The sequence below is a fragment of the Chinchilla lanigera genome, unplaced genomic scaffold (genome assembly GCF_000276665.1).
Source record: "Chinchilla lanigera isolate Chin_1 unplaced genomic scaffold, ChiLan1.0 scaffold00024, whole genome shotgun sequence".
In the NCBI taxonomy this organism is placed as follows: Eukaryota; Metazoa; Chordata; class Mammalia; order Rodentia; family Chinchillidae; genus Chinchilla; species Chinchilla lanigera.
Genome location: NW_004955425.1, coordinates 25,016,672 through 25,024,350, shown reverse-complemented (window position 1 = coordinate 25,024,350; position 7,679 = coordinate 25,016,672).

Here is a 7,679-nt window from a genome sequence, read left to right as displayed (position 1 = left end):
CCACTGCGGCACATGTGCCATAGGTTCGCCACCACTGGCTCTTTCCTCAGATCGGAGAGATCTTGAATTTTAGAGCAATGATTTAGAAAAATATTATGCCAAGCCCTGCCTGTTTATAACAATGTCATAATGTCTTTATCTGTGGGACTAATGAGTATAAATAATCAAGGATTCTGTCTTTTGCTGTAGTAGAAAGCTGTTTCTGTCAGCTAGCATATCTTGTTTACTTTTCTTTTTATTCTTTTTTTATTACTACATGTCTATAGTACTTAATGTTTACATTCCTTGTGTGGAATTTGTATGAGTATATAACACATTTTAATTCTTTTTTTTATTCCCCTTTGCCTGCCCTCCCTTTCCTTCCCTTCATCACTTGATCTCTGTCCCATTTTAGAAACATCTACCTACCTACTTCCTATACAGGTAGCATTTTTTCTTGTGACTATTTTTTCCCACCACTAGCATGTGGCCAGGGCTAGGTCAGTCTTATTAAACCATTTGGCTGGGCACACAGTGGTAGAAACATGACTCAGTCTTGCCAAGAAGGGTGTGTATGTGAGAGATAGTGGGGTGGGTGCAGAAATGAAGAAGCTATGGATTTGGGGAGATGCACTGTTTTTCTTCTAATCTGGAGTAAGATTGCCAGTGGTTGTAGTCAACATGTTAACTCCCCAAGGTGGAGAGAGATTGCCTATAGAATGCAGCCAAATAGACACAAGGAGTAGAGACAAAAGCCCTGAAGGCTTTAATTTCTGGCTCTGGCTGTGCTTGCCTTGGACTTCTGGGCCTTCTGAGCCACTTCTTCTGTGAACTAATATTTCTTTTTTTCCCCTTTAAGCTAGTTTAACTTAGGTGCAATTGAAAGAGTTTTGACTAAAATTTATACTGAGCTGGCAAAAACTCAAACTAAAATCAAACAAAAGGCTAGGGATGAGAAAGAGAATGTGTCTATATCAGGGAAAAATTTGAGAGACTTAGCCTGATAATTAAAAGTCTACTTAAACACAATATACGTTGATTTAATATTAACTAGGAAGACGTATGTGAAGGTGAAACTGTGACAGTAGCATGCAGGAGTTTTTGAAGTACCACATCCTTGGAAAAAGGGTGGCTGATATTTCCGTGTGTTTGCAGAAGAGAAAATTGGCCTCCAATTCCAAAAAAATTTGTGAAAGACTGCATGTGTGTGTATGTGTGTGTGTATTCTTTTATAGTTTTAATTCCTATGTGCAGCTTTCTTTTTTATTTTAAAGAAACAAAAACAATAAAAAGATACAGAATTTTGAAACAAGATGATAGGAAATTAACAACGGTTATTATATTGCATATTGTTATCTTCAAAGTAGTTGCTCAGGTTACCAGGTACAGGCATGCAAAGTTGATCAAACAATATAAGCCTGAACTGTTCCTTTCAATGAACTAATAGAAATGAATAGTACAATTATCTTAGCTATCTTGTGTATGTATATATATCTTTTTTCCCCTTCCTTCTTTTCTCCTTTCTCCCATCCCAGCTGTTCTTTCCTTTTGAGCAGTCTTTTTCCCTTTCACTATATCTATTCTACTTTTTTTTTTTTGTACCAGGAATCAAACTCAAGACCTTGTGCTTGCCAGGCAGGTGCTTGCACCACTGAGCTATATCCCCAGCAATTGGACCTCTTTCAGTTTCTTATGCTAGGGAGACAATAAGATGTTTCTTTCCAGTGTTAAGGGATTAGATTATGAGATGAATCCAGCACATGAAAACACTTGCTAATGTGTAAACAAATGGGAAACATGGCAGTACAGCAAATCAAATGTGTGATTCCTTCGAGGAGTCATCAGGAAACCATGAGGTTGCAGCTGAGATCTGGCCTTGGAAAACTCACAGGCCCATTTCTGCATGATGCGTTTTGCACTAAATTCCTGCTCACTGTTAAATCACCAGAGCCTCTCACTGTGCCAATGATCTCAGTTCTAGAAACCTTACCTTAAAGGCAACCTTTAGTTGTACAGCAGATACAAATGTTTCAAAGAGAAGCATGGGCCAGGACCCCTCAGTGGAGGAAGGCAGAACTCTGTGTTCTGCCATGTAATGAATTCATGGAAATAGCTCATATTGTAAAGGTCAGAGAAGTTCACACAATAGTTGGGACAAATCAATGTTTTCACACTTTTTGATTTCAAGACCCTTTACACTCTTAACATTTACAGAAGACCCCAAAAAGCTTTTGTTCAAATGGGTTATATCTATTGATATTTAGCATATGAAAAAGTAAAACAGAAATATCTATAAGTCTGATAAAGCTGACAAGTTCACAGTGGAGGATATGGATAGAATAAATATTCTCATTTATTTTGGAAGATTGGATTATATAACTGGCAAGAAATATTGTCCATTATTCCCTTAAAGTGATTAGTGGAAAGTGAAGTGAAAATATCCACTAATACCCAAATCTAAATAACTGTACTTTGTCAGTGTTTTTTGAGGAAAAATGATATTTCATGAAAAAACTCTTACATAGCATCATTGCTCAACTGGTTTTCTTGGAGCCAACCACTTCATATCCCATTCCATAACAGAGTATTTTTTTTTTTTTGGTTTTTCTCCGGTACCGGGAACTGAACTCACGACCTTGCACTTGCCAGGCAGGCGCTTTTGCCGCTGAGCTAAATCCCCAGCCCAATAACAGAGTATTGTAAGAAGTGAACTCAGGGGTTCAGAATTAACAATTTTTTTAGTTTTTTTTTTTTTTATTAAAGGACATTCCTAAGTCAAACTGACTTTATTTCTCCCTCTCTCTGTTTTTTTTTCCATGAATATATATTGGAAATTTCAATCATTTTTTGTTATTATTATTTTTTATTAGTCTAGATTTGCAGTATATAATGCTTACATTCCTTGTGTGGAGTTGGTACATGCACATAGCACATCTTTGTTCTTTTATTTCATCCTCTTTCTGTCCTCTCCCTCTCTCCTTCCATTTACTGATCCCCCTCTCACTTGAGAAAGATTGATCTCCCTACTTCCTTTTGTTTTGTTCTTTATTTATACTTTGCATTTCTCATATAAGAGAAACCATGTGATAGTTAAACTTGTGTGTCTGACTTATTTCACTTAACATTATGGTCTCAAGATGCCCGCATGTTTCTATAAATGACTGAAGCTTATCTTTCTTTATAGCAGAACAGTACTCCATGGCCTATTTCCCTTCTAAAATATGAGTGTAAGTCACTGAAGAATACAACATTTCCTGGAATAACTTGGTGCCAGCAGGTTTTGTATCATTAGTGCAAGTGTCAAGGCAGTGAAAAATTTAATACACCATCTCAGGATTATTAAGAAAATAGTTTTGACCTCGAAGACTCCATGAATGTATTTAAGGAACTGCTAAGGGTTGAGGGGTCACACTTTAAGAATCACTGATTTAAAAATTGCTATCAGTCTATCATTTAAAAATGACATATTGAGCACCCATGAATGCCTCACACTTCTGAATGGTTTTGTCAGTGAGCTGGACATGAAGCTCTGCCTTGACGAAGCCTATTTTCTAGTAGGGTAAGGGGCGATAGACAAGAAGATAATACAGATGATAGAGATTCATTAGGAAATTCACTAGGAGATGGTGAGCACTGTGGACAGAAAGAACTACTGGGAGTTCTAGTGAGTGACAGGTAGCATGTTGACCATTTAGAGTGGCCAGGGTGGATCTCACTGTAAAGATGAAATCTGAGGAAAGTCTTAAAGGAGATGAGGTGGGTAGTGTCTCTTCCTTGTGGAGAAGCATTTCAGTCATGGGAACAGCCAATACAGAAACTATAAAGTGGGGCTAGGCTGGCACAGTTACAAACACAAGGAAATCAACAAGGACAGAATGGAGTGATCGAATGTAGGGTGCTAGAATGTGAGGTTACACAGTGGAAGTGAAGGACAGAGCAGACCATGGAGGGAAATGGAAGTCACCAGAGGGATTTCGCAGAAGAGTAACTTGATCTCTTCTATGCTTAAAAACAAGCTCAGCTTTGTGGCAATGTTGAGGACAGACTGTGCAGGAGAAGTGGAGAAAATGGAGATTAGTTAAGAGACTCACGCTCTAAATCAGAAAAACACATAATGTGGGTCAGACCAGAGCAGTAGTTGTGGAACTGGTGAATGGTAGAATCAGTAGACTTTCTTGATTGTTTGATGTGAGGTGCAAAATAAGGAGAAATCAAAGATAATTTTGAAATTATTGACCTGAGCAACTGAAAGCATAGTGAATCTCTTGTATAAAAATTCAGTCAAAGCCAGGCAAGGTGGTGTATGCCTTTAACCCAGCACTCTGGAGTCTGAGGCAGGAGGATCGCCATGAGTTTGAGGCCAACCTGGGTTATATAACCAGGTTCAAGGTCAGCCTGCACTAAAAAATATGACACTCTAGTGATGATCCATAAAAGGGACAACTCTATGTATTTGACTGTAGCTACAAGTTACAAAAAATAAACATTACTAACATTTCATAGAACTAAACACTGAGCAGGAAAAAAGAATGCATGTAAAAATGAATGAAATCCAAATAAGTTCTGCAGTTTAGTTAACTGTATTGTACCATTGTGAATATCCCAGCTTATTATAATCACATTATGGTTATGTAAATTGTTATTTTAGGGGGAAGCGTTCACAGGAACTCTACAATTTTTGCAACCTTTCCAAAAACCTAAAATTAATTCAAGATAAAAACAAAAAAGTGTCTCGATTATTTATTTGTGGAAGATTGAAGCAGGATTCATATCTCTCACTATGTACTAAACTAAAATCAAAATGGATACAAGATCTAAAGTTAAAGCAGAAATGGTGAACCGGCTGGAAGACAACATAGATAAAGCATCTTCAGTCATAGGTATAGGAAAGGATTTTTTAAACAGAACCCCAGTTACACAGGGGCTAATAACAAGAATCAGCAAATAGTATCACCTACAGACAACCTACAGAATAAAAAAATTGTCAAGTATTCTCAGAAAAAGGACTAATATCTAGAAATATAAAGAACTAAAAAAATTAGCCCACCTAAAATGAAAGAAATGGGCAAGTGAAATGAACAGACATGTCTCAGAAGAAGTACAAACGGGCAACAAATATATGAAAAAATATTCAGTATCTCTGGCCATTAGAGAAATGCAAATTAAAACAACACTAAGATTCCATCTTACACCAGAGAGAGTGGCAATTATCAAGAACTCAAATAATAACAAATGCTAGTGAGGCTGTGGTGAAAAAAGAATCCTCTTGTATTGTTGGTGGGAATGCATACTAGTACAACCATTATGGAAATGAATATGGAGGTTTCTCAAAGAACTAAAATTAGAAATTCCATGTGACCCAGTTATTCCCCTTCTATGTATCTTCCTCAAACAGCTAATGCCATCATGCTACAGTGACACATGTATACCAATGTTTATAACAGTACAATTCATAATAGCTAAATCCTCAAAGCAGCTGGTATGTCCATCAACACCTGAATGGATAAAGAAAATGTAGTATCTATACATAATGGAATATAGCTATAAAGAAGAATAAATTTGAGACATTTATAAGAAAAATGATGCACATGGAAAATATAATGTTGAGTGAAATAAACTAATTACACAAGCTTAAGTACCATATGGTATATCTCATTGGAGTGAGGCAAAGTAAATAAAGAGAATGATAAAGGATAAATAGAGGGAAACAACCTTTTGCAAATGGGAAGCAATCCAAGAGACAGAGAGAGAGAAGGAAAAGGGGGAGGAGAAGGGGAAATAAGTAAAATTAAGATATGCTGTGTATAGGAACCTAATAAGCTCAATGAGTGTAAACATTTATGTCATAAACATAAGATAATAATAATAAAAACAGCAAGAATGAAATGGGGAATGGATGCAACTACAGACCATACTCATAAATGAAATAAATCAGACCGCGTGTGTAAACATCATATTGTCTCCCTAGTGTAAGAACCTGAAAGAGTAAATAAAAGCTGAAAGGTGCAATACATATTGTGAATGAGAAAAAAACTGCTCAAAAGGAAAGGACAACTGGGATAGGGGAAAAGAGAAAAGAAAGAAGGAAGAAAAAATATATATATACACATATAAGATAGCTATGAGACTTGTATCACTAATTTCTATTGATTCATTGAAAGGAACAGTTAATGCCTAATTGATCAATTTTGCATGCCTATATCTGGTAATCTGAACAACTACTTTGAAGATAACAATATGTAATATAACAACCATTGTTAATTTCCTATCTCGTTTTTAAATTCAGTATCATTTTTATTGATTTTTTATTCTCTTTAAAATAAAAAAAAGAAATGGGAAAGGGGATTTAGAGGAGGGGGGAATGTGGGTAGGAACGGGGAAGAGAAGAAGACTAAAAAAGAAACAAACTGTATTATATGCATGTGCCCACTCTCCAAGATTAATATAAACATCATGTACTGCAAGCATGTACTAATAAAAGAAAAAAAAAGATGTTTCCATGAACCAGTAAGGAAAATGCTACAGATAGAACAGATTTTAGAGAAGGAGGTTTGGGATCTTCTAAATGTGAAATATCTGTTACACATATTTATGTACAAGTCTGGAATTTGGGAGAAGTGTCTGCATATAGTATACATTTAAGAGATGACATTTAAAGCCCCAAGACTGAAAAAAGTCATCAAGGACAGAAATGTAGATCAGGAAGAGAGGAGCAAGGACTGCACATTGGCATACTCCACTAGCTAGGCAACTTGAGGGAGTAGAATAAACTCTAGGAAGATAACAGTTCCAAGTCGACTGCTGTTCTGAAAACTCCTTGGTGTGATGTGTGCGTGTGCCTGTGTGTTAATGGATCTCTTCTAATGTAGATTCTCTTGGAGATTTGAACTTTCAGATTGTGGGATTTTCTTCTGTACTTGTTTAATTTCAGGACAATTTTACAGGATATCAATAGAAATGTTTCCTCGTTTCTCCTCACCTACCTCACACTATACTTACAACTCTTTCTAAACTATGGTTCTCTAAATCCCTGTTGCTGCTAGACATCATATATGGTAATCTCAATGGTTTTGGACAAATCAACATTAGTTTCATTAGGAGGCTGGAATTCCCACTGTGAGACTACCTTACTTAAAGACAAAATAAAGACAAAATCTGGTTCATATTTAGGAAAGCATTTTCTCATTATCTTCTTTTAGTTTCTGAAATCATTGGTTATTTATGAGCAATAGCTACCCTGTCGTTTTTATCTTTAGTCAAAAGTTCTATCTCTGTTGCCACTGTCTTTTTATTACCATTACTAGTAAAAATTAATTCACTAAGTGCAACTCACTTTCCCTTCATGGATAGGCAAATCGCTATAATTACTTTATAAGTTTAGCCTTCCCTGCTAAGAGGGAAGTTTATCATATCAATACAGATGTTAGGAAACAATAAGGAGTGAAATTCAGTTATTAAAACTCCATTACAGGAAACTAGGAAAAAAAATTAAACTCAAAAGAAGGAAAGAAAATTGTAAAGACAAAGGTGTAAGTTAGTAAAACATAAGGGGCTGGGGATATAGCTCAGCGGCACAAGTGCCCACCTGGCACGCGCAAGGTCCTGAGTTTGATCCCCAGTACCGCAAAAAAAAAAAAAAAAAAAAATTAAACAAGCAAAGAAACAAAACACTAGATTCTGAAAAAGAATAAAAATAAAAA